This window comes from Nomascus leucogenys, chromosome 17, assembly GCF_006542625.1.
Source record: "Nomascus leucogenys isolate Asia chromosome 17, Asia_NLE_v1, whole genome shotgun sequence".
NCBI classification, from domain to species: Eukaryota; Metazoa; Chordata; class Mammalia; order Primates; family Hylobatidae; genus Nomascus; species Nomascus leucogenys.
This window is the reverse complement of record NC_044397.1, coordinates 74,903,770-74,929,776: the sequence shown is the minus strand read 5'-3', so window position 1 is coordinate 74,929,776 and position 26,007 is coordinate 74,903,770. Positions and strand designations below refer to the sequence as shown.

The window sequence follows — 26,007 nt, the reverse complement described above, 5'->3', positions numbered from 1 at the left end:
AGTAGCAAATGCTGATGTAGAAATTGCAGCAAGTTATCCAGAAGACCTAGCCCAAGATAATTGGTGAAGGTGGCTACACTAAACAACAGATTGTCAGTGTAGATAAAACAGCCTTCTATTGAAAGAAGATGCCATCTACAACTTCCATAGCTAGAGAAGAGAACTCAAGGCCTGGCTGCAAGTCAGCCTTCAAAGGACTCTTTTGTTAGGGGTTAATGCAGCTGGTGACTTTAAATTGAAGCCAATGTTCATTTACCATTACAAAAATCCCAAGGCCCTTAAGAATTATGCTAAATCTACTCTGCCTGTGCTCTAGAAATGGAACAACAAAGCCTGGATGACAGCACATCCGTTTACAGCATGGATTAGTGAATAGTTTATGCCCACTGCTGAGACTTACAGCTCAGAAAAAAAAAAGATTCCTTGCAAAACATGACTGCTCATTGATGATGTACCTAGTCACCCAAAAGCTCTGATGGAGATGTACAGGGAAATTAATGTTATTTTCCTGTCTGCTCACACAACATCCATTCTGCAATCTATGGATCAAGGAGTAATTTTGACTTTCAAATGTTATTATATAAGAAATACATTTTATACGATTATAGCTACCATAGGTAGTGATTCCTTTGATGGATTTGGATAAAGTAAATTGAAAATCTTCTAGAAAGGATTCACCATTCTAGATGCCATTAAGAACATTTTTGATTCATGGGAGGAGGCCAAAATATCAACATTAAGAGGAGTTTGGAAGAAGTTGATTCCAACCCTCATGGATGACTTTGAGGAGTTCAAGACTTTAGTGGAAGAAGTCACTGCAGATATGGTGGAAATAGCAAGATAACTAGAATTATAAGTGGAGCCTGGAGATGTGTCTGGATTGCTGCAGTCTCATGACCAAACTTAAATGAATGAATAGTTGCTTCTTATGGATGAGTAAAAAAAGTGGTTTCTTGAGATGGAATCTACTCTTGGTGAACATGCTGTGAACATTGTTGGAATCACAACAAAAAATTTAGAATGCTTCATCAACTTAGTTGATAAAGCAGTGGCAGTGTTGGAGAGGATTGACTCCCAATTTTGAAAGAAGTTCTATTGTGGGTAAGTAAAATGCTATCAAACAGCATTGCATGTTACAGAGAAATATTTTGTAAAAGAGTTCATCAATAAGTCCATTATTGTCTTATTTTAAGAAATTGCCACAGTCACCCAACTTTCAGCACCACTACTCTGATCAGTCAACAGCCATCAAAAGTGAGGCAAGACCTGCCACCAGCAAAAAGATTAAGACTCGCTGAAGGCTCAGATTTTTAGCATTTTTTAGCAATAAAGTACTTTTAAACTAAAGCATATCTATTTTAGACATAATGCTATTGCACACTTTAGACTACAGTATAGTGTAAACATAATTTTTATATGCACTCGAAAACCAGAAAAAGTGTGTGACTCACTTTATGACATTATTCACTTTGTTGTGGTGGTCTGGAATCAAACCTGCAATGTCTCTGAGGTATGCCTGTATTTAATGTCATCCCTAACTGTGACAGTGCCTCTTGGGCAAGTTTATCTTTGAGGTTATTTTGGACCATGGAAGGGTCACAAAGAGTGAAATGTGTAAAGGGTTCCCTGAGAAAAGAGAGTTGGAACTTGAGGCAAGGTGGCAGGAGGAAGAGGAGAGAATACAGCTAAAAATACTTAGTATGGTGTCCCTAAGTAATTGGTGAAACTAGGCCAAGGTTGGCAAAACTTTTGTAGGAGAGTCAAGTCTGAAGGATGGGTTAGTGGCTCCCTGGAGTCCTGATCTGGAAGAATTTCTGTAGTCACAGACAGCCTCAGCGGTGATATCTACAATGATTGATTACTGATGTCTGCCAAGGGCCCAGGAAGAGGTGTGTTTGGCATATTTGTCAGCCATGCTCTGGTGGACATGTGGATACATTTTGAACTTTTTGGCCTTTTGTTGATCTTTATTTTCAGAAACACACACCAGCATTTCTTTTCTCCTCACGCATATTCATGGCTATCTACTCGCTGCTCAAATAAGAGATTTATAGTAGTTTAGGCAGAATCTCTCAGAGGTATCTGAGCTAATGAGCACTAAACACCACTCAGCATATGTCTCTAGAAACTCTGAGCAGGGAAGCCTCGACAAATTGGTCATCCCTGTGTAGTCACTTTTTCTCTTTGCAACAGATGTCCAATATGCAGGTTCTCCCATGCCTCAAAAACAACTGTCACCCTCAAATCCCCTGGAGAGGATCACGACTGTGGCGGGATCTATGACATCCATTATGGGCTTCACACAGAAGACGTGATAGAGTGATATGAACTGTGACTGTGCTGTCACCAGCACTTTTAGTTATAAATGAGATCTCTGGAAATATCTGCACCACTTGAGGGAGTTGGTGTCCCCAGCTGTGCCCTGCTGCATGATGTGAAATGGTAGAGACAGGCCATTTGTCTTGCTCCCTTATTGCTACACTGCCTGGCTCTTTGCTATTTTTATAAAAGATCAAGTTTTCCTTAAATATCAAAGAATTTTGGCCAGGCGTGGTGGCTCACACCCATAATCCCAGCACTTTGGGAGACTGAGGCGGGTGGATCACTTGAGGTCAGGAGTTTGAGACCAGACTGGCCAACATGGTGAAACCCCGTCTCTACTAAAAATACAATAATTAGCTGGGTATGGTGGCACACGCCTGTACTCCCAGCTACTTGGGAGTCTGAGGTGAGAGAATTGCTTGAACATGGGAGGCGGAGCTTGCAGTGAGCCAAGATTGTGCCACTGCACTCCAGCCTGGGCGACAGAGTGAGGCTCCATCTCAAAAAAAAAAAAAAAAAAAAAAGAATTTTATCTTCAGGGAGCCCCTCTCTTTTAGCCTGCTTGGGTTGCTATACCAAAATACCATAGACCGGGTGGATGAAACAACAGAAATGTGTTTCTTTATAGTTCTGGAGGCTGAGAAGTCTGAGATCAAGATGCTGGCTGATTCAGTTCCTGGTGAGGGCCAACATCACAGCCTTTAGATAGCCACCTTCTTGCTGTGTCCTCACTTGGTGGGGAGAGAGCAAGCTGCCATCTCAAGAACAGTGATCCCATCATGGGGGCCTCCCTCAAGACCTCATCTAAACCTAATGACTTCCCAGAAGCCCACCTCCCAATACCATCACATTGGGGGTGAGGCCTTCCACCTAGAAATGTGAGGGGATACAAACACTCAGTCTGTAACACCCTCCTTTCTGGAAGGTGTGTTTTCATTAGAAAACACCAATCCTTGACAATATAACCAAACTTTTTAACACTAAAGAGTTTGGCTGGGCGCGGTGGCTCACGCCTGTAATCCCAGCACTTTGGGAGGCCGAGGCGGGCGGATCATGAGGTCAGGAGATTGAGACCATCCTGGCTAACACAGTGAAACCCCATCTCCACTAAAAATACAAAAAATCAGCCAGGCATGGTGGCAGGCACCTGTAGTCCCAACTACTCGGGAGGCTGAGGCAGGAGAATCGTGTGAACCCAGGAGGTGGAGGCTGCAGTGAGCCGAGATCGCGCCACTGCACACCAGCCTGGGTGACAGAGCGAGACTGTCTCAAAAAAAAAAAAAAAGTTTGACCTGAACGTTTTGTGCTTTGGGTTTTAGTGGGGTTGGTGTGCTTGTGCTACTGAGTTGAGAGAATAGAGAACTTTAATAATTATTAGCATTTAGCAAAATAATGGTGTTTTCAGTTTTAAAAAGAACAGTAAGTGACTCGATTCCTATTGCTAATTGTAGAAAACATCATGGTGGAACTGCGTGGGGAAATACAGAGGAAACTGCAGTGGGTTGGGGAAGAGACCGTTTTGAACTACTTTTTATCAGGAGAACTGACAATTCTGCTTGTCGAGTTGTTAATAAAATGTTGAAGTTCAGGTGCTGTATCTGATTTCAATTCCTGACTCCTCCACTTAGTAGCACTGTGACTCTGGGCAAGTTACTGAATCTCTCTAAGTCTCAGCTTTGTCATTTCTAAAATGAAAGTAATAATAGTTCCTACTCCATGGGACTCAATGAGAAGCGGATTCAATGAGGAGCTGGGAGTGGTGTCTCTCGCCTGTAATCCCAGCACTTTGGGAGGCTGAGGCAGGAGGATCGCTTGAGCCCAGGAGGTCAAGACCAGCCTAGGCAATAAAGTGAGACTGTTGCTACAAAAAAAAAAAAAAAAAAAAAAAAGGCCGGGCATGGTAGTATGCACCTGCGGTCCCAGCTACTCAGGAGGCTGAGGTGGGAGGATCGCTTGAGCTCAGGAGGTCGATGCTGCAGTGAGCCATGTTCACGTCACTCACTCCAGCCTGGGTGATAGAGCCAGACCCTGCCTCAGAAAAAAAAAAAAAAGGAAAAGAAAGATTCAATGTGAATGTATGCAAAGTAATTCAGGATTGTGTCTGGCACATGGTAAGTGCTCATTAGATGTTAGCTATTATTATTATTATTATTATTATTATTATTATTAGCAGCATGGTGGGAAAGATACAGCACTAGGAAGCCAGAGCCCTTTCCCCAATTACTGAGGTACGTTGACAATAACAATAACAACAACAACAACAATAGTAGCAACACTTTTATGTACTAGGCTCTTAATATTATTACTATTATAATCATCCCTTTACTTATAACTGAGGAAATCGAGTCACAGAAAGATTAAATAACTTGCCCAAAGTAACAAGGCTAATGACCAGCAAGGCCAGAGCTTGACTCCAGGCAGCCTGTTCCAGAGCTGACATGTTGAACCACCATGATATGTTGCTTTTTTTTGTCTATACAGTTAGGGCCATGGCTGGAGGCAATGTGTAGACCCAGTAATCTGTTGGGATCCCTCCACGTCTCGGATCCTTGGGAATGTCCCTGAGTTTAGATCTACTGTTATGCTCTATATTAGACAATGAAAAACACAGTTCTAAGTCCTTAGCTTGGGAAACTCTCATAACATTTGGCTTAGTGAAGTCAAATGGTACAAAATTCAAAAGTAAAAGGCACATGGTATAAAGTCTTACTTCATCATCCAGCCATCTAGTTCCCTTGCCCAGAGATAGCAAATGTTAGCTAATGGATCAACTTTGAGCAAATTGTTAACCCAAACCTTACCTCTTTATCATCCAAGACAAACACTGCTTCCATGCCCCACCTCTCATCTGTGCTCTGACTTCCCGGCTGGAGACAGAATTCCCAATGAAGGAGAGAAACAGAAGTAGTTTCTCTTCAGTGCCAGCCTCACCGTCCCTTCCCCTCTCCTTACGTCTCCCCTCCCCTACCACTCCTGGGTCTTTCTTTCCCAACTCAAACTATCACCACTTTACACTACACTAAAGGTAACCTCAGGAGAAGGTTGGGACATCTGCTTTAACTTCCACAACTCCTTTGCTGCCGTGACTATCATTCTGGGTTTATCACCAATTAACATACCACTCACCCTGTGAAGTATAAGGGCTGGTGTGGCTGGACCACCAAAGAAGACTCATTCGCTGTAATATTCCTAAACACAGAAAAAAAGATAGGATTTTCTTTCTCTAAGTATTCTAGTACTAAACCTTATAGCTACATATGTACAGGAACAGAGAGATATCAGGACATACTATTGATCTCATTTGCAAAACCCCAAAATAATAGCAAAAACAAACTAAGCATGCACACATTGACTAGCAGATTAAACGGTTAACAGTGAATATGTTACTTACCAACTAATTTAACTTTTAATAAGAAGCATGAATTTCATATATATATATATGATTTTCAGATCACAGATCTTTTCTCCCCTTTTTATTGTGGTAAAATAACATATGCTTTACCATTTTAACTATTTTTAGTTAGTTGTTTGTTTTTAATAGAGATGGGGTCTCACTATGTTGCCTAGGCTGGTCTCAACCTCCTGGACCCAAGTACTCCTCCCGCCCTGGCCTCCCAAAGTGTTGAGATTACAGGCATGAGCCACTGCACCCAGCCTCAACTATTTTTACGTCTACAATTCGGTGCCATTAAGTATATTCACAATGTTGTGCACCAGTCACCACTATCCATTTTCATCATCCCAAACAGAAACTCTGTACCCATGAAATAATAACTCCCCATTCCTCCCTCCCCAAGCGCCTAACAACCTCGATTCTACTTTCTGTCTCTGTGGATTTGTCTATTCTACAAGCGGCATCATGCAATATTTGCTCTTCAGTGTCTAGTTTATTTCACCAAGCACAATGTCTTCAATGTTCACCAATGTTGTGATATATATTAAAATCACATACATCCTTTATGTATGTAAAAGAATTTTCTTTCCTTTTAAAGGCTGAATGATACCCAATTTTATGTATATACTACATTTTAAAAATCCATGCATTTGTTGGTTGGGTTGTTACCACCCTCTAGCTATTGAGAATAGTGCTGCTATGAAATGGGTGTAGGAGTATCTGTTAGAATCCCTGCTTTCAATTCTTTTGGGCATACACCTAGAAGAGAAATTGCTAGATTCTATGGTTTATCTATTTTTAACTTTTTGAGGAAACATCATACTGTTTTCCATAGCAGCTGCACCATTTTACATTCCCACCAGCAATGGACCAGGGTCCTAATTTCTACCCATCATCATCAATCCTTTTTTTAAAAAAAATAGTTATCCTAATGGGTGTGAATCTCATTTTTTATCCCTCACTCCCCTTTTCCTCCGAGTCCCCAAAGTCCATTGTATCATTCTTATGCCTGTGCATCATCATAGCTTGGCTCCCACTTACGAGTGAGAACATACAATGTTTGGTTTTCCATTCTTGAGTTACTTCACTCAGAATAATGTTCTCCAGGCATGGTGGCTCACACCTGTAATCCCAGCACTTTGGGAGGCTGAGATGGGCGGGTCACGAGGTCAGGAGATCGAGACCATCTTGGCCAGCATGGTGAAACCCCATCTCTACTAAAATGCAAAAAATTAGCCAGGTGTGGTGGCACGTGCCTGTAATCCCAGCTACTTGCGAGGCTGAGGCAGGGGAATCACTTGAATCCGGGAGGCGGAGGTTGCAGTAAGCTGAGATCGCACCACTGCACTCCAGCCTGTTGACAGAGCAAGACTATGTCTAATAAATAAATAAATAAATAAAAAATAATGGTCTCCAATTCCATCCAGGATCCAGGTTGCTGCAAATGCCATTATTTCATTCCTTTTTATAGCTGAGTAGTATTCCATGGTGTGTGTGTGTGTGTGTGTGTGTATGTGTGTGTGTGTATGTGTGTGTCAGTGTGTGTATCACATTTTCTTTATTCACTTGTCAATTGATGGGCATTTGGGCTGGTTCCATATTTTTGCAATTGTGAATTGTGCTGCTATAAACATGTGTGTGCAAGTATCTTTTTTGTTTAATGACTTCTTTTCCTCTGGGTAGATAGCCAGTAGTGGGATTGCTGGATCAAATGATAGATCTATATTTAGTTTTTAAAGGAAACTCCACACTGTTTTCCATAGTGGTTGTACTAGTTTACGTTCCCACCAACAATGTTAAAGTGTTCCCTTGTTAGCACATCCATGCCAGCATCTATTATTTTTTGATTTTTTTTTATTATAGCCATGTGAGTTTCATTTTTTTTTTCTTCCTGAGACGGAGTCTCACTCTGTTGCCAGGCTGGAGTTTAGTGGCGAGATCTCGGCTCACTGCAATCTCTGCCTCCCGGGTTCAAGTGATTCCCCTGCCTCAGGCTTCTGAGTAGCTGGGACTACAGGCACACACCACCACGCCTCGCTAATTTTTTATATTTTAGTAGAGACGAGGTTTCACCATGTTGGCCAGAATGGTCTCGATCTCCTGACCTCGTGATCCACCCACCTCAGCCTCCCAAAGTGTTGGGATTACAGGCATGAGCCACCGTGCCCGGCCTCATATTTTTTGTAAAAGGTGTGACGGTCAATTGTGTCATCTTGACTGAGCCATGGAGTGGCTAGCTGTTTGGTCAAACACTATCGTGGGTATATGTGAGGGAACATCTTAAGTCCTGGGCTTCCACAGAGACAGTTTCTATTAATTGCTTTTTTCCTGTGTATTGGCCATACTCTTGTTTCTTTGAATGTCTTGTAATTTTTTGTTGAAAATTGCACATTTAAAATGCTATAATGTGGCAACTGTGGAAATTAGATTCTCAACCTTCCTCAGGGCTTGTCATTGTTGCTGTTAGTTAGTGTTTGTTTAGTGACTTTTCTGAAATAGTCTGTAAAGTCTGTATTCTTTGTCATGTTTGGCTGCTGAAGTCTCTGTACAGTTAGTTTAGTGGTCAGGTAACGATTGGATACAGATTTCCTTAAATATCAGGGACTAATGAGCTTCCCAGTTTTTGTAAAGGGGCTCTGTGAGTAAATTGGGGCTAGCCTTCAACACTCAGCCAGGGCCTTGACAATTCTGTTTGAGCCTTCACTGCCTGCCTGCACACAGCTTCAAGGATATGTTGCACAGAGGTGAGAACTTAGGGCCTTCTCAGGTATTTCCTAAGCATCCACACAACCCTGAGCTCATGCACAGCCCTCTGCAGGCATGTGGCCTTCTAGCTTTCAGGAATATGTCAAGTTCCTACAGACATCTCATTTCCTGGCTTTTCCTTGAAAGCTTTTTGGTTAGCCTATTGTTTGCCAACTAGTATCCACTACTTCAGGCACCCTTGAAATTAAATGGTTGCCTCCAAATGTTTTCAATAAATGTCCCCAGGGAAAAGAGTTTTTGCACCGGGTGATCTTCAGATCAAGTCAAATAAAGACTGGCTTGCAATTAAAGTCTTCCTGGGAACTCCCAGAGAGGGCAAATCCTGACAGATCTGTGGGAATGAGGTTTTGAAGGAACTCTAATACTACTGTGCCTCCTCCAGTGGCTGCCAGGCTATTGGCTTTCACTGTGATGGTGGGCTGTTGATTTTCAAGGCTACCACAGAGCTGGAGGAGGTGAGTGATGGGAATAGGGCAAGTTAAGCTTGCTGCTCTTACTGAGATTCAACCGTTTTTCTGGAATAGACACTCCCTGGATTGCTGCAAGCCTTGGGTTAATTTACAGAATTCTGAAAAAGTCGATTCTCACTATTTTTGCTGGTTTTCTCACTGCTTTCCTGGAGGAGAGAAGTTTTGGAGATACTTACATTTTTGCCAACAATATCCTAATGAAGTGTTAATGGGGAAAGAGAGTGAGTTATGTGAAAAAGCAGTGCTGGAGTTACTGTCAGAGGTGGAGTTGTTTCAAATGATGACAGGGCCCAGGGTAAGGCCAGGGGAATGGACACCTGGAATGGAGTGCAAGCGAAGGTCACTGCTGCGGGAGGGGGCAGGCAATGGATGTTCAGGCCAGACTGATGGGAGGGTGTCCACATGGAGGCTGAAATCCTCCAGGACCAGGATACTATTTGAGGGGAGGAGACTGAACCAGGTGCCTAAGTCCTCCCTGACTGCAGGAGTGACCTGAGATTGATGGATGATGGCAGTGTCAGTGCTGGGAAATGAAAGTTGTCACATGCATAGCCAGTATAGAAAACAGTGGCAGAGATATTCTGAAGACTGAAGAGGACCAATAAATTTTAAAAGAGAATTATGATATGTAAATAGATATTTTATACCAAGAAGGGAGAATTGTTGTCAATTTAACTAATGTGGTCTACCAGTAGGGAGGATTATTGTCAATTTAATTAATATGGCCTACCAGTAGAAAAACTTCTTAGTGCCAACAAACTATTTTCACTCATCTCTCCATGCATCAGGTGAAGGTAAGAACTGCAGCCCTTGACAGATGCATCTTCTTGTGGTTCACCCTCTGTCTTCATTCTTGTTCATCTTTTTTTTTCTTTTGAGACAGGGTCTCATTCTGTTGCCCAAGCTGGAGTGCAGTGGCATGATCTCGGCTCACCGCAGCCTTGATCTCCACAGCTCAAGTGATCCTCCCACCTCAGCCTCCTGAGTAGCTAGGATTACAGGTGTGTACCACCATGCCTGACTAATTTTTTTTTTTTTTTTACATTTTGTAGAGACAGGGTCTCGTTACATTGCCAGACTGGTCCCGAACTCCTGGGCTCAAGTGATCCTCCCATCTCGGCCTTCCAAAATGCTGGGGTTACAGGTGTGAGCCACCACGCCCAGCCTCTCTTCATTCTTTAAGGGAGTCTCCTTTCTCTGAGTTTATATTATCTGTTTTATCTCTGAGTTTACATCATGTTAGGGACCACAAGTCCCTGTTGCTGGAGATGACCCACCATGAGGATCAGATTGGTGACCTGCATATCTTTAGGCTGAGGTTAGTGAAGGACTAGAGAATCCCGGAGAGCCACACACTGCCTTTATTTTTGGAAAGCCATATTTTCTGCAGGCTCTGTGGGTACTGATTTAGTCATCTTTGGTCTTACACACAGATTCATGAGTATTCATTATGTAAAACTCTTTTAATCAATCTTTTCACAATGTATAATAGCTGTGATCATCAAATTCTAAGCTATAGCAGCCTACGACAGTAATGTGTAAAAAGCACAATACACTGAAATGTCCTAACTGGGCCGTCACCAAGTTATGTCTGAATACAAACCAAGACATCAAGATTTGGGGCTGGAAAACTCACTCTCAATGTAATTTCTTAAAGCCACCATAACTTGGATTCAACTCTCATGACTGTGAAAAGCACTTCGAGTTCAGCTCTCAAGACTGTGAAAGCAGAACCCAGGAGACCCAGGGTGGATTCAGCTGCCTTTTCTCTAATTTTCCAACCACATGTTCACACAAGACCTAGCAGTAAACAGCATGAGGAAAATCAAGCAGGGAAACCTTGCCTCCCTATCAAGTTGCTGTAACTCCCTCTCCTGCCTGTCGCTATTAACCTCTGGAAAGAGTGGCCTGTAATTGCCATCTAGTACTCATTCTCATGCAGTCTGCAACATGGAGTGGCCTGTCTTCCATCTCCACCACTAAAGAAAGATCAACACTGATGGATGCTGTGCTCAAGAATGATGCCAATCTTCGTCATTCCCTACCTGTTTGCTACTTTTGACATCGTTGAATGAATGACCTTCATCCCAAAACTTTCCCCTTCTTTCACCCTCTGGGATACCTCTCCTCTATTTTTCCTCCTACAAATCTGACTCCACCTCTTCCTTCCCTGGCTCCTCTTCTTCCACTAGGTCCTTGCCATTTCCTCTAAGTCCATCCTAGGTTTCATATTGTCTCCCTCTTTACCATCTCTCCGTCAGTATTTTGAGCAACTTCCACCTAGTATCCTAACGACATAATCTACATGTTCAATCCACACCTGTGAGCTCTACGCCTCCTGTTCTCATTGCCTACCGGATGCTGACATAGATATTTAGCAAATATCTCCAGTTCAACATGCCTCAAATTATACAAACTGTTTCCCTAAAACCTGTTTCTCTTCTTGTCTTCCCAGCCCCATGGCACCCAGGCTGGAAGTGCAGAGTCATCATTAACTATTCTCTCTCTCTCTCTCTCTCTGTCTCCAAGTTCAGTCTATTTCTTACGAAACCATTCCTCTATCTCTCTCCTCTTCATTCCCACTGCCTTCCTAGCTGTCTCCTTGACTGCAGGAACTTTCTCTTTTTTTCCAATCCACATTGCTGCCAGAATTCCCTCTAAAATAAACAAATTTGATGAGTGTTAGTCCTTAGAGGTTTCCCAAAGCTGGGGTGACTGTATGCCTCTGTTGGCCTGGAACAGTGCTGTTTTCTGCTGAGTGTTTGGTTATTCTATCTGGGTAGCATGCCCATTAACTCTCAAAAGTGGCCCATTTGGATGATGAATTACGTGATCATCCTATCACAGAGCGACAGGTTAAAATCCAAACTCTTTCACCAGGCGTACAATCTGTCCCCAAGCTAACTTTCTATTGCCATCTTCTTCCATCCTGTTTAATTGCCATTCCCCAAACATGCCAGGCTGTTTCCCAGCTCACTGTCATTGTCCGTGCTGTTCTCTCTTCCTGAACACCTTTCCCCCATTTGCCACTTCTCAACTCCTCCTTAACCTTCACTGCCCAGCCAAGGTAGCACCTCTTATGTGAAACAGCACGTCCTGTCTGCCCCATTCCCATCTGTCAAGAGCCTCCTCTCCGTCCCCTGCTCCCCAGTGATCCTGTAGCAATTTGTTCAACTCTCTGTCACGTATTCTACTTTGAATCTGGTACAACACCTGGCACATTGCAGGTCCTCAAAACATTTTGAAGGAGAGGCTTTCAAGAAGCTTGAAGCCAGGAGGTTTTTTTTTTTTTTTTCCTGGCTGTCTCTGATTAGAATTAAAAGCTTTTATTTTCCATATGGGACTTGCTTGAGAAAATCCAACATGTCAGAGCCAAATCTATTTCTTCATCTGTAGAGTAATAAGGAGAATAATTGCTGCTGCCAAAAGCTACCCATGTGAACTCAATAAGGTAATAAAAACAAGCCCTGCTGTTGAAGTAGAACGTATTGAAATAGAGAGTGAGATGAGCCTCCCATCCTGTCATCTATCCCTACAATCTGCAGCCTGTGTGGTGTGGGGGCAGGAGAAGATTCTGAGAACTGGCAGATGGTTAAATAGAAAATGTACCTATGGGAGGCAACAATGATTTATCCCAATACAAATGAAACTAATTTGAGGAATAACCACTTATTGAGCATGCACATGGATCGAATATTGTGCTAAGAATTTTACATATAGTTTCTTTATCTTTCTGATCTTGTAAGGAGATTGATGGATATTATGATTCCCCATTTTACAGTGGAGGAAACTGGAGCTGAGAGGTTAAGTAACTTGCTGATATAGTTTGGCTGTGTGTTCCTACCCAAATCTCATGTGGAATTGTGATCCCCAATGTTGGGGGAGAGACCTGGTGGGAGGTGATTGGATCATGGGGGTGGATTTCCTCCTTGCTTTTCTCACAATAGCGAGTGAGTTCTCACAAGATCTGGTTGTTTGAAAGTGTGTAGCACTTCCCCCTTTGCTCTCTCTTCCTCCTGCCCCTACCACGTAAGACATGCTGGCTTCCACTTCGCCTTCTGCCATGATTGTAGGTTTCCTGAGGCCTTCCCAGCCATGCCTCCTGTACAGCTTGTAGAGCTGTGAGTCAGTTAACCGTCCTTTTTATAAATTACTCAGTCTCAGGTAGTTCTTTACAGCAGTGTGAGAATGGACTAATACACTTACCAACAGCACAAAGCTAGTAAGTGGTGGAGTTGGGATACGTAATAATAATGCTAATAACTCACACATGCATACCAGGCTGTCTGTGGTGTTCTGCTCAGTTCTCACACCCACCCTATGTATTATATTATGTTATATCTCCATCATCAGATGGAGTCAACTTTAAATAACTAGCCCAAGGTCACGTCACTAGGAAGAAAGGGTGCCAGGCAATTTACTCCAGTAATCATATGCCTGGTCACTTCCCTTGCTCTCCTCCAGGTCTGTCTGACTTTGCTATCTCAGCTCTTTTTATGTTGCCAGAGAATCCATCAGATGGCTCTTCCCTCCTTTCTCAAGATGTGGTCAGCAGACCATCAGCATCAACATCACCTGGAAGCACATTAGAAAGAATCTTGTGCCCCTACTCCAGGCCTAGGGAGGCAGTATCTGCATTTTCACAAGATCCCCAGGACCTGGTCTACATCAGTCACTTTGAATCTCATCTGCATATTGGACTCCCCTTGGGGAGCTTTAAAGAATCTGCTGCTGGCTGGGCATGGTAGTTCATGCCTGTAATCCCAGCACTTTGGGAGGCCAAGGCCAGAGAATCACTTGAGACCAGCAGTTTGAGAGCAGTCTGGGCAACATGGCAAAACCTTGTCTCTACTAAAAATACAAAAATTAGCTGGGCGTGGTGGCATACACCTGAAGTCCCAGCTACTCAGGAGGCTGAGGCAGGAGAATCGCTTGAACCTGGGAGGCAGAGGTTGCAGCGAGTTGAGATTGTACCACTGCACCCTAGCCTGGGGTACAGAGCGAGACTCCTTCCCCCCACCCCCTGCCAAAAAAAAGAATCTGATGCCTGGACACCACTGACGGTGCTTCTGCTTTAATTGTCCAGGTATGGTTTGGGTATTAGGCTTTTTAAAAGCTTCCCAGGGGATTCTGATGTGAAGCCAGGTTGTGAACCACTCCCTTAAGCAAATATACTGTTGCTTGCCTCCTTCCTTCACTCATTCAAGTGCACCCTGGCACAGTTTGCTGGGGAGATGGACGATTACAATATAGTATGATAAGTAGTATGTCAAGCACCATCCCAAAGGCCAGGGGAGCCCAGAGGAAGGCCTGAGGCCAAGTCAGATTGCCTGGAGATACCAGATGAGACCTCAGGCTCAAGGACAAAGAGGAGCTCTTGGATTTGTTGAGGGGTATGTTGAGCAGGGTGGGAGAAGGGAGAGTTCTATCCTCATTACCAAAGTGAAATTCATAGAATTTTAAGCTGTAATAGATTGTAGAGTTGTCGAATGAATCTAATGTTTTTCAAACTTTTTTTTTTTGAGACAGAGTCTCATTCTGTTGCCCAGGCTGGAGTGCAGTGGCACCATCTCAGCTCACTGCAACCTGTCTCCTGGGTTCAAGAAATTCTCCTGTCTCAGCCTCCCGAGTTGCTGAGATTACAGGTGTGTACCACCATGCCTGGCTAATTTTTGTATTGTTAGTAGGGGTGGGGTTTCACCAGGTGGGCCAGGCTGGTCTTGAACTCCTGACCTCAGGTGATCTGCCTGCCTCAGCCTCCCAAAGTGCTGGGATCATAGGTGTGGGCCACCGTACACAGCCAACTTTTTTTAAAACTATAACCTACATTAGGATAAATATTCTATGTCTCAGCTCAGAATATATATAAAGTTTCATAAAACAATGTTTAGCTTCACTAAATTCCATGCACTTTGATATTTTTATTTATTTATTTTGTATAGATGAGGCCTTACTATGTTGGCCAGGTTGGTCTCCAACTCTTGGCCTTGAGCCATCCTCCCACCTCAGCCTCCTAAAGCACTGGAATTATAAGCATGAGCCATTGCATCCAGCCTACTTTGATAGTTTCTAGTCTTTCAATACTATGCTCTTTTATTAGAAAAAAAAATACTGGTCATGTTTAGCTGGATTCATTTTCCACTACACTAACGGGCCACAGTGGGCAGTTTGAAAGCCCTGGACCTTATCCCTTCAATGTTTCCTTGAGGAAACAATGACCCAGAATAACTACATGACATGGCCTGAAAGAGTAAAGAAAAGTGTGTCCAAATTCCAGTGTGAAGGACTGGTGTTAGAGACGAAAAAAACCTGTATGGCACTGGTTGGTGGATACTTCAGAGGGACTTGCCTTCCGGAGAAATCCTACTCATTTTTCTGGGAAGTGAAGATACAGTCCTGTAGAGAGGGCAAGATGGTAAATTAATAAATGAGGTATCTGGGTCATTTTTAGGCCCACTGGATATATCAGTATTACTGAGTAAGAATTGTCAGTTTAGCTAGGGTTTGGGCCCTATTAGAACCACCTGCGGCCTTTGTCTAGTATATATATGACTTCCAGCCATTCTGATATGCACCCTCCCTCTTCAAGAGCCTAAGTTTCCGCTGATAACAAGCCTTATTGAGGCTCGAGCTGATGGGGGTATATCCTATCCCTCCAGTATGTTGGGGCAGGCAGGGAAAACAAAGGTGAGAACTGCTGATCTCTTGAGCAAGAGTTTCCAACATTTTAGATTTCACAGGTCAGTAAAAATTCAAAAACAGTTTAGGAATCAATACCAGGGTGCCAATATTTCTTTGTCCCAAAAAAGGAAATCTACATTTAAAAAGGAAGAAACAAAAAACCAAATCTTCCCCAAATCTATGGCCATCTACAACTATCATAGGGTAGGAAGGATCTAATCTTAGACTAAAGATAGTCTTGTGCATGAAATACATTTAACTTTTTATAGATAACAAAGCTACTGCACTGTCCTAATTTTTCTTATTTCACTAGGAGCACTTTATTACAGACTGGTGCTGGTCTGTAGACCAGTGCCTGGAATTACTGCTCCAACAGATATAAACTTCTTCCTGAGGCTATTCATTCTTCCAATGCAGAAATTTATATTCTTTATGTCTTGATTGACATGGAAGACAATTATTTTAAATGATAAAAATATCCATTAAGTCATCTGGAAAATTATACACAAGCCATTAGCTAGATTACATTAAATCTAAAAAACAAGACAGTTCTTATTATTTAGTTTCTCAAGCCATCACCATTTCAAATTTGGCCATAGATAGCTATCATTCTAGTATTGAGCACTGAAGGTAACAGGCACTTGCTTCCTTCTTTCCTCTGCATGATGACTGAGCTTACCAAAGTCCTAGAGAAGCTGGTCTCACTTTCCAAAACTCTCGTTCCTCTCAAGTTCATATGTGTCAAGCTAAGTAAATTTTCTGCACGGTGGGACTTATTGATTTATTTTTAATTGTTCATCTTGTTTGTGAGCTCCAGAATAAACTTTTTTTTGCTACTGAAATTCATGAGTTATTATCAAACAAATATATATGAACATTTAATTCAGTATAAATATCCTGCTGTATTAAAATGAAATCCTAATTGTAGCTGTCATTCTCCTTATTAATATTGGTCTAGACAGTATTTTTCACTTTTTCACCCCGTCATTAGTAGTTGGGGTGGGGAGTGTTAAGAAACAGAGCAAGATTTATTATTAGTATGCCACCTGTTAAAAACTATACTGGAGAAACCAGCTACGTGTACCTCTAAATGTACTGAAATGCTACGTTTTACCAGAGAAATTCTAGGTCATTTCTAATGCTTCCCCGGAATGTCAATGAATCACTATTTCAACTGATTACAAACTCTAAAAAGTAAAAACTCATAATTTTCAAAACCTTTGAATTTGCTGTTTGTACAGGTCAGGTTTGGAGTGCCTTCCTAAAAGTTATTTATCTTCCCCTTTTTTGCTTGCTTCACGGAAGTAACTGAATTCTGTCAGGGTTTTTATCTCTCTGTTATATTTATGAGAGTCAAAACTGCCTTACGAGGTTTTTTGTTTTTGTCCTTTCTTTGCTAAATCTGTATGTTTTTAATGCAGCACATTTTATTTTCTCATCTGTATGATTTGCTTGAAGGTTTTGATATTTACACACTATAAAAGAAAATGTCCAAAGTGTACGAAAAACACATTCCTTGTAAAATCTGATTATTTCTTAATGTTCAGGTCTGTTTGTTTCGATGTGGAGGTTGTAGAAGTTTTTTGGCATTAGTATTCTAAAGAGTTTAGTATTTGTTCATGTGTACATTTTGCCTATGAGAACGATGTGAAAACGTATCTGCATCCAGTCATTTGATCAGTACTGCAAAAGCTTCTTCCATTCCTACTGTTACTGATGCTGTCCAGCCTCCATTATTTTTTTAATTGAGGTAAAATAGACGTAACACAAAATTTACCATTTTAACCCATTTTAAATGGTTTAGTGGCATTAAGTACATTCATATTATTGTGCAGCCCCCTCATTCTTTTTCACCTGGGTTACTGCAACAACCTTAAAAATGCAGTCTTGCTTCTAACGGTGCTGCCATTAAGGAAGGAACTACAAATTGTATCTCTGCTGACTTATTTTCACTGGTGTATAGAAGAAAAATGGAAAGACAGGAAGAAGCATTCTTTGTCATTTCTTCCGTACCTTAGACTTCTGAGTTGCTGAAAATGAAATGCAGACAATGTTCTCAGGGCAAAAAAAGGACAAGTACCTGCTGTACGGGTTCCATCCCCTGCTGCAGATCATTCCTTGCTCAGGACATTTCAGTCCAAGCATTTGTTCTGAGAACATACAGAAAATAAAAAAATTCACTTGGCATTAAAGGGTCTGGCCACCGGAAGCACAAAGAAGCTTTTAGAAGTAAATTCTATAGCTTTAAAATGTGCTGAAATGATCATTTCAAAAATTAAGAGGCAAAACTCTTAAATGGCCAAACTAAGTTTGTAAGTGAAACATAAAGAAGCCTGAACTGCTGAATTTGATAGTTTCTAGTCTTTCAATACTATGCTCTTTTATTAGAAAAAAAAAATACTGGTCATGTTTAGCTGGATTCATTTTCCACTACACTAACGGGTCACAGTGGGCAGTTTGAAAGCCCTGGACCTTATCCCTTCAATGTTTCCTTGAGGAAACGATGACCCAGAATAACTACATGACATGGCCTGAAAGAGTAAAGAAAAGTGTGTCCAAATTCCAGTGTGAAGGACTGGTGTTAGAGACGAAAAAATCCTGTATGGCACTGGTTTATTTTTCAGGGCAGCTGAAATTGGCTGGTGTGCACTGAGTCTTCAGCCCTCTTGGGGGGCAGTAGATGCATCAGAATTGAGGAGCCCACTGCTGCAAATAGCTTCGGTTGGAGCCTTTGGCAGTGCAGTTTTGTATCACTAGATGTCAGTGTGGACTTTCCCAACCTCCGCCTTCTTGCCTTTGCAGGAGGTGGACTAGACATCACTTGGGGGCCTTCCTCAAGTCCTGGCAAACATAAGGCTATTTTCAGAACTGTAATTTCACCAAATATTTTGTCCACCTACATATATTGACTTTTAAGAGTTCTAGAAAATACAAACAGAAACTTTGAACCAAATGTTGTTCTTTTTAATGCTGTGCCCTTCTAATCTCAATGCTTACATTTGGAAGCCTGCTTACAAGGATGTTCCAGGGCCAGCAATGGAAAGTTCCATGCAGGGTCTTTTAACAGCAGCATGCTAGCCAGATACCTGCAGGCCTAGCTTCAAGAAAGCATGGCTCCCTACGCTACCAGGGCTCAGGAGTGAGGGTAGGAAGTCAAGAAGAAGTATGTGTGATTAAGGCCAGATGTGGTGGCTCAGGCCTGTAATCCCAGCACTACAGGAGGCCGAGGTGGGTGGATCACCTGAGGTCAGGAGTTTGGGACCAGTCTGGCCCCCATGGCGAAACCCAGTCTGTATTAAAAATACAAAAATTAGCCGGGCATGGTGGCGCACACCTGTAATCCCAGCTACTCGGGAGGCTGAGGCAGGAGAATTGCTTAAACCCAGGAGGCGGAGGTTGCAGTGAGCTGAGATCGGGCCACTGCACTCCAGCCTGGGGGACAGAGCAAGACTCTGTCTCAAAAAAAAAAAAAAAAAAGAAAAGTATATGTGATTAGCCACATAGGGATTTAGTGGCCATATTTATCAGATTTTTTTTCGAAGTAGTTTGTAATCAGCTGCCTTCTGAAAGCTTAAAGAATAGTCATTGTATTAGTTTTCCCATTGCTGATGTAACAAATTACCATAAATTCAGTGGCTTAAAACAACCCAGATTTATCTCACTGTTCTAGAGGTCAGAAGTCTGAAATGGGACTCAAGTTGACTTACCTAAAATCTAAAATCGAGGTGTCAGGAGGGCTGTGTTCTTCTTGGAGTCTTGGGGAGAATCCATCTCCTTGTCTTTTCCAGCTTCTAGAGGCCACCTGCATCCCTTGGCTGGGGGCCCTCTTCAGGCTTCAAAACCAACAATAGCCTTGAGCGTTTCTTTGAACCACTCTGACCCTGCCTCCCTCTTTTACTTTTAAGGAATCTTGTAAGCACCCTGGAACCACACAGACCACCCAGGTCTAGCTCCCTATCTCAAGATCCTGAATTTATTGACAACTGCAAATGTCTCTCTTGCTCCGTGAAGTAACATATTCAGAGGTTCCAGGGATGAGGACATGGACATTTTTGGGTGGGCAGAGGCAGCACCTTTCTGCCTACTACAGTCATTACTTTTAAAGTAATATATGATGCAATTTTTCAGGTATGAATTTTTTAACAAACTAATTCAGTGTCACAAACAACTGTTTCTACTGGAGACTATGTTGGAAAATAACAAGGGCTACATTTCCCTCGCTCATGGAGTGATAACAATGACAATTAATTTGCCACACCCAGCATTCATATTTGGTCACCTTCCAACTGAACTGAGCACTAACTCCACTCCTTTGTTGACCCCTATGCTCAGGGTGTCCATCCCCAGAACAGCACTGAGCAGGCACAGGGTGAACACATAGAGAGCTGGAGACATGATTCCCACACCAAGAAGCACTGAGCAAAGTGAAATCCAGTGCACTGAGGGACCAGACTAGGGTAACCTGTGCGTACCCCTGTGCAAATTCAACGTACAGCTGGAGGCCTAAAACCAACAGAACCTAACCCCATGCCTTGCCATAACTACAAGGCTGGTTTTGTTCTGCCTACGTAAAGCTGAATTCAGCTCCCTCTCCTCAAATGTGCTCTTTCCCCCATAGTCCTACTTAGTGCTGGGACCAGGGACTCTCTGTCCCTGGTCATCTTGACTCTGTAATCCTTGACTCTTCCTTCTTGGTCACGTAGGACATCCAATTGGCCTCCAAGACCTGTGGAGGCTGCTCTCTCAAGAGTTTTAGAATCTGCCCTACCGCCACTCTAATTCAGTTTCTCTTCACTTCTTGCCTGGATGACTACGTTAGCCTCTGGACTAGTCTTTCACTTCACTGTGCGTTCCTCCCTCCCATCAATCCATTCTCCAAAATACTGCTGCAGCTGTCTTTCCATACTGTAAATGGGATCCTGCTACTTCCCTGTTTGGGAAAGTGGTTCCCTTTTGCTTTCTGGATGAATTCCAACTTCTTAGCTCAGCACACCGGGCCGGTTATATGCAGCTTTCCAGCCTATTCTCTCACCCTTTCACCTGTTACTCTTCATTCCAGCTATAATTAACTGCTAGAAGTTCTTCAGCTGCTCAAAGCTCCCCCTTGCTTCATGCTCCCTCAGCCTGGAATGCCTACGGGTGCTGAAGCCAGAAGTCTCTCAAGACTCGGCCCAGCGTCCCTTCTTGGACTACATCTTTGTCCTTCACCAATCCCCATCCCTTCAGTCAGCTCCAGTATGCCTTTACCATATGGTACTCTGAACTTCTCTTCATTTCTATCTAAGTCCCTTGATTAGAAGCTCTAAGGTTTTTGAAGCTATATGGTGTTTGGTTTAACTCTACATCCTCAGATGCTCAGCCACTCTGTTTAAAGAATGAAAATATCTCCAGTGTGGGTCCTAAGGTATTCCAATGTTTCCCTGCACCAGGAATGACCCAGCTCAGGGCTATGTTCCAAAACCTACCCAGTTTAGACTTGTATCCCTAGAGTTCAGCCAGAGCCCAGCTAACTTCTGGGAAACAGAGGGTGGGGTAAATTGATCAGGAGCTCTTGTTGCTCTATCTTCTCATGGTGGAGGAAAGGCAGTTCTGCAACTATGAACTTACCCTTTCCAACCTGGCCTAACTTGGGGGTGTAGATCATTCAATACCAACTCAAAAGGAATTGGCCCCCTAATGCACAAACTTGCCCTGGCTGAACAGTGTAGAAGGCAGCCAACTTCACACACAAACTTAATGTGGTGATGACAGTCTGTTAAGTCAGTAGTAATTCCGGACATGCATTAATCACTGCTGCTGCCCTTAGCGAGCTATAGCTGTTACTCAGTCTCTTGCATACAAATTGTCTTCGAGCTCTCTAGAAGCAGGCACTGTGGGGAGTTAAAAATAAAGCAGAAATAGAGTTCCTGTACTTGGGAGGCTTAAACAATCTAGTCCTAAAATGTAGGGCTTGCCTTTGTGGGGGCTTTTGACTACCTTTGAGGGAGGAAGTGGTAAGGGAAAATGTCTTATAATACGTTTTAATCATTTATGTACAACTGTCATTCACGTACAGTATTCATGATTTAAGCAAGTGACAGGAGGCAGTTTGGAGGGTGCATCTGCACTGGAGGAGGGACCACATGCATTATGTAGCAGAGGGCTATTTTTTCTCCAAGCTAGTCTTCACTTCTGTAGGCTGGGAAAATCCCCTTGGTACCGACCCTATGATACATTTTTCCACTAAATTTTATGTCTTTTCAACAGTATGTCCCCAGTAAAGATCTTGGATTCCTTTGAAAACACTATGTATGGAATCTGAGAGTGTCCTTTATAATGGAGTAAAAGCATCATGGGTTGTGGTTGGTTGGTATTAAGGGTTTTTAAATAAGGGCTCTTAAAGATAAAAAAAAAATGTTTGAAAGCCCAAGTGAATTAATTGAGAATAGAACACGATATAAATATTTAAGCTCTTAGTAATACTACATACCATTTTGGTAAGCAAAAATTAAGTTATTTTTATTAGCAGGTGCTGACATTATATCTCAAGCTGTTTTTAGAAAGGAAAATGATTCTGGAATCTATGTTAAACATAGCCATAGGGCTCCGGTCATCGATTAATTAACATGAAATGCTTTTGTGACACATTTATGCCCATTTAGGACCCAAAGACTCTTTAGTCAAAATGTTAACTACCCTGTGGAATCAAAAGAAAAAACATGTTTAAGGGTTTAAATATTAGAGATTTCAAGTAGGTAGTCTCTGATATCTTAATGATAATTTCCTTTCAAATTTCATCCATCTAGCTATCTATATGTACATACACACACACACACACACACACACACACATCCATCCATCCCATGGTGGAAAGATATAGATGTGTCATGACATATCATACTATCATCATTATTATAGCAATGATGTAAATACTTATTAGTAAACTACTACTAACGAATTATTACCAATACATCCTTATGCATCAATAATGTATTAAAATTTCACAAAATGGTAAAATCAATTCCATTGTGTATTAGTATATATTAAACTGTACAATGTCACAACCTGCTAGAGATAATCTGGAAATTATTACAACCTGCTAGGGATAACAACATTGAGATTAAAATGTGTTTCTCTATTAACACATTTGAAAGTACTCTCAGAGAATGAATCTTTTGAGAATCATAACCACTCTATGAGACTGGTATTACTATATGATCATCCATGTTTTACAGAAGAAACAGGTTTAGCCAGGTTAAGTGGCTTGCCCTAAATCCCACAGCCAGTGTTAGACAAAGCCAGGGCCTAACCCCAGCTTGAGCTCAACCACTTCATGGCATGTACTTTTAATCCTGTCATGATTGGCTCTTGTCTTTTGCTTCTCATTAAAAAACTAATACAAGTACAGGGGAGGGAGGATAAAAATTTGTTAAAGACATTACATAAACTTTTGATGTTTTCTGAACAATTACCCAACAATGTGACTCCTAAATACTACAAACTAAGATTTTGAATTTAAGATGTAAGTTTCTAATCACCACTAAGATCTTGGACAGTGTATGTAGGATGTATTAACACATATGTAGGATGTACTAAGATTCATTTTAATGTTTTGATGGTCCATTTGTTTCTTTAAAAAGTAAAATAATAGGAAAATAGGCCTATTTAAAAATAGGTAATTATACATATAGTCCTATTTTGGTAGAGATGAGGTAGTGTATGAACACTAACTTGAAAAAAAAAACCAAAGCCATAACCATCTCTTAAATCCTATAACAAGGGGAAAAGTGGGATGGCAAAACCTTAGCAAAATGTGTAGGGCTAGTGCTGGCTGCAGGACAGCCCTGTAGAGAGGCTGTGGTCCCCAACTGAGAGGCCTAATGGGTGTCACTATGCAAATTTGCTGTCCCACACATCAAAGGTCTGATCCAGCAGAGTTTTAAAAGAGAAACCAAGAGAGGAAAGAGGAATGCAAAGGAGAGTAAGGGAACACAAAGGGAAGAGGCTTGCCCCAACTAAACTTCAAACCAGACAACAACAAACTGATTGGTCAGGCATTTTTATTGAAAGCCCAGAAGTAGCTTACCTGTTCCAGTGTGGGTTTGTGGCCAATAATTTTGTCAATGTGAAGTGCTTTAACAATACATTCAGACTAATTTTGCACCCCCAAAGCCTTTGGTCAAAATATCATTGAACTGCATCAGGAGGAATATAGTGTATTTTGAAACCTTCAAATTTGAAAAATTTTAAAGAGCTAGGGCTCTTGTCTCTTGATAAGTCATGAAGGCATTAATACAACAGTTCTGATTGTAGAGGAAAGCATCATTTAGACCAGTGCTTCTCCAAACAAGACTCCGAAGTCTGATGGCAGCAACATCACTGGGCAGCTTGTTAGGATGCAAATTCTCCAGGCCCAACCCTGAGCTATGGAATGAGAATCATTGATGATGGGGCCCAACAGCCTGTTTTAACAAGATTTTCCTGTAATCCTTGTATGTGCTAAAGTTTGCAAAGCACTGATTTAGACTACTGTTTATCAAAGTGCAGATTACAACTCCATAGGGGGGTGTAAAATCAATCCAATAAGCAGTGACCAGCATTTTACAAAAGTGAAGTCAAATAGAAAGCAGAGTGCATTTCAGGTAGCATGGGTATTATCTCAAAAACCTGTTGCAGTTCTACGTATGTGTATACCTATGTGTACTCATTTGGATGAAGCAGCACTTTTAATTTTTGAAGAACTGGTAGGCATAATAAAGAAGTGATGGCCAGGCACGGTAGCTCATGCCTGTAATCCCAGCACTTTGGGAAACGAAGGCGGGTGGATCACAAGTTCTGGAGTTAGAGACCATCCTGGCCAACATGGTGAAACCCTGTCTCCACTAAAAGTACAAAAAAATGAGCCGGGCATGGTGGCACGTGCCTGTATCCCAGCTACTCTGGAGGCTGAGGCAGGAGAATTGCTTGAACCTGGGAGGCGGAGGTTGCAGTGAGCCCAGATCGCACCACTGCACTCCAGCCTGGCGACAGAGCGAGACTCCGTCTCAAAATAAACAAACAAACAAACAAACAAACAAGCGACACATTTTCAATGAAGTCAGAACTGTTTGGTTGACAATAACACACATCGACAGCTTCATGCTGGTGACTGGAGAGAGATGAGAGGGGTGAGGAAAAAGGAAAGAGGGCCAAGGAAAGAACATAGAAGGCCAGCATTTTATCTCCAGAATCTTCGTGGGGAAAGAAACAAAAAGGCCCACCAGAGAGGAGGTGGAAGGGGCACCCACCACAAGCGAAATGTCAAGGAGAATAAGAACATGATAAGTTAATGAGTGACATTCAAGAAAGAATCGTTATAGTACAACTGGTGAGGATGTATGTATTCACTCATTCATTCATTTATTCACAAAACATTTATTGTACCATCCCAAGACCAGACACTGTGTTAAACACTGGAGGTACAGACATGAAGTTTATCATGGAGCCAATTGTGTAGTGACAAGCAAGATATCTAATAATAATAATAACATGATCAGAGCTATGAAGGAGGTATTGAACAGCACTGAGTGGGAACACTGAAGTCAATCTGTGATGCTGGGATGGGGGAGGAGGTGGCAGGAAACATCTAAAAGGAGAGGGCACTTAACCAAAATGATGACCATATCTTAACATGATATTGCATATAAAGCACTGAGTACCTTTGTTTTTCCATTTATATATGTGTGCTTGTGTACATAGATACACAATGCAAGTCTTTATATGTATACATATATTCTCCATTTGTTTAAAAACTTGATTCCCATACCCTAAGAGTGGTGAAAATCATTACATAAACGACTTATTGCAAATAGTGAAAAAACAACAAAGTATTTATTTCTGTAGTTTTATAAAACACCACTTGCTATTACTTTCATGTAGAGACTAGACATTTTCAAAATGGGAGTCTCAGAGCAGGCTGTTCCCTGGGTATCCAGACCCTGCTCTGCCGTGAAGAGACCACACCAACACCGAGGAAGGTACTGAGGAGAATTTTATTACATTACATTTTAGAGAAGTTATAGGATCTTAAAGATGCAGGTGCCCTAGGATTTAACACAAACAGTTCAGGTTAAGAAACTAGAGTCGGTCTGGTGCGGTAGCTCACGCCTGTAATCCCAGCACTTTGAGAGGCTGAGGCAGGTGGACCACTTGAGGGCAAGAGTTCAAGACCAGCCTGGCCAACATGGTGAAAGACTGTCTCTACTAAAAATACAAAAATTAGCCAGGCGTGGTGGCATGTGCCTGTAATCCCAGCTACTCTGGAGGATGAGGCAGGAGAATCGCTCGAGACCGAGAGGCGGAGGTTGCAGTGAGCCGAGATCGCACCACTGCACTCCAGCCTGGGTGACTGAGCGA

The 26,007-nt window shown here is 42.1% G+C and overlaps 1 long non-coding RNA gene across 1 annotated transcript in view; it reads right to left on the bottom strand.

Annotated features, from left to right (window-relative positions):
* LOC115830885 overlaps positions 1–26,007 on the bottom strand; it is a 38,948-nt gene that overhangs the window by 10,774 nt on the left and 2,167 nt on the right. Inside the window, exon 2 of the long non-coding RNA XR_004026416.1 lies at positions 5,442–5,511. This is a non-coding gene — a long non-coding RNA (uncharacterized LOC115830885). The remainder of the gene's footprint in view (positions 1–5,441; positions 5,512–26,007) is intronic.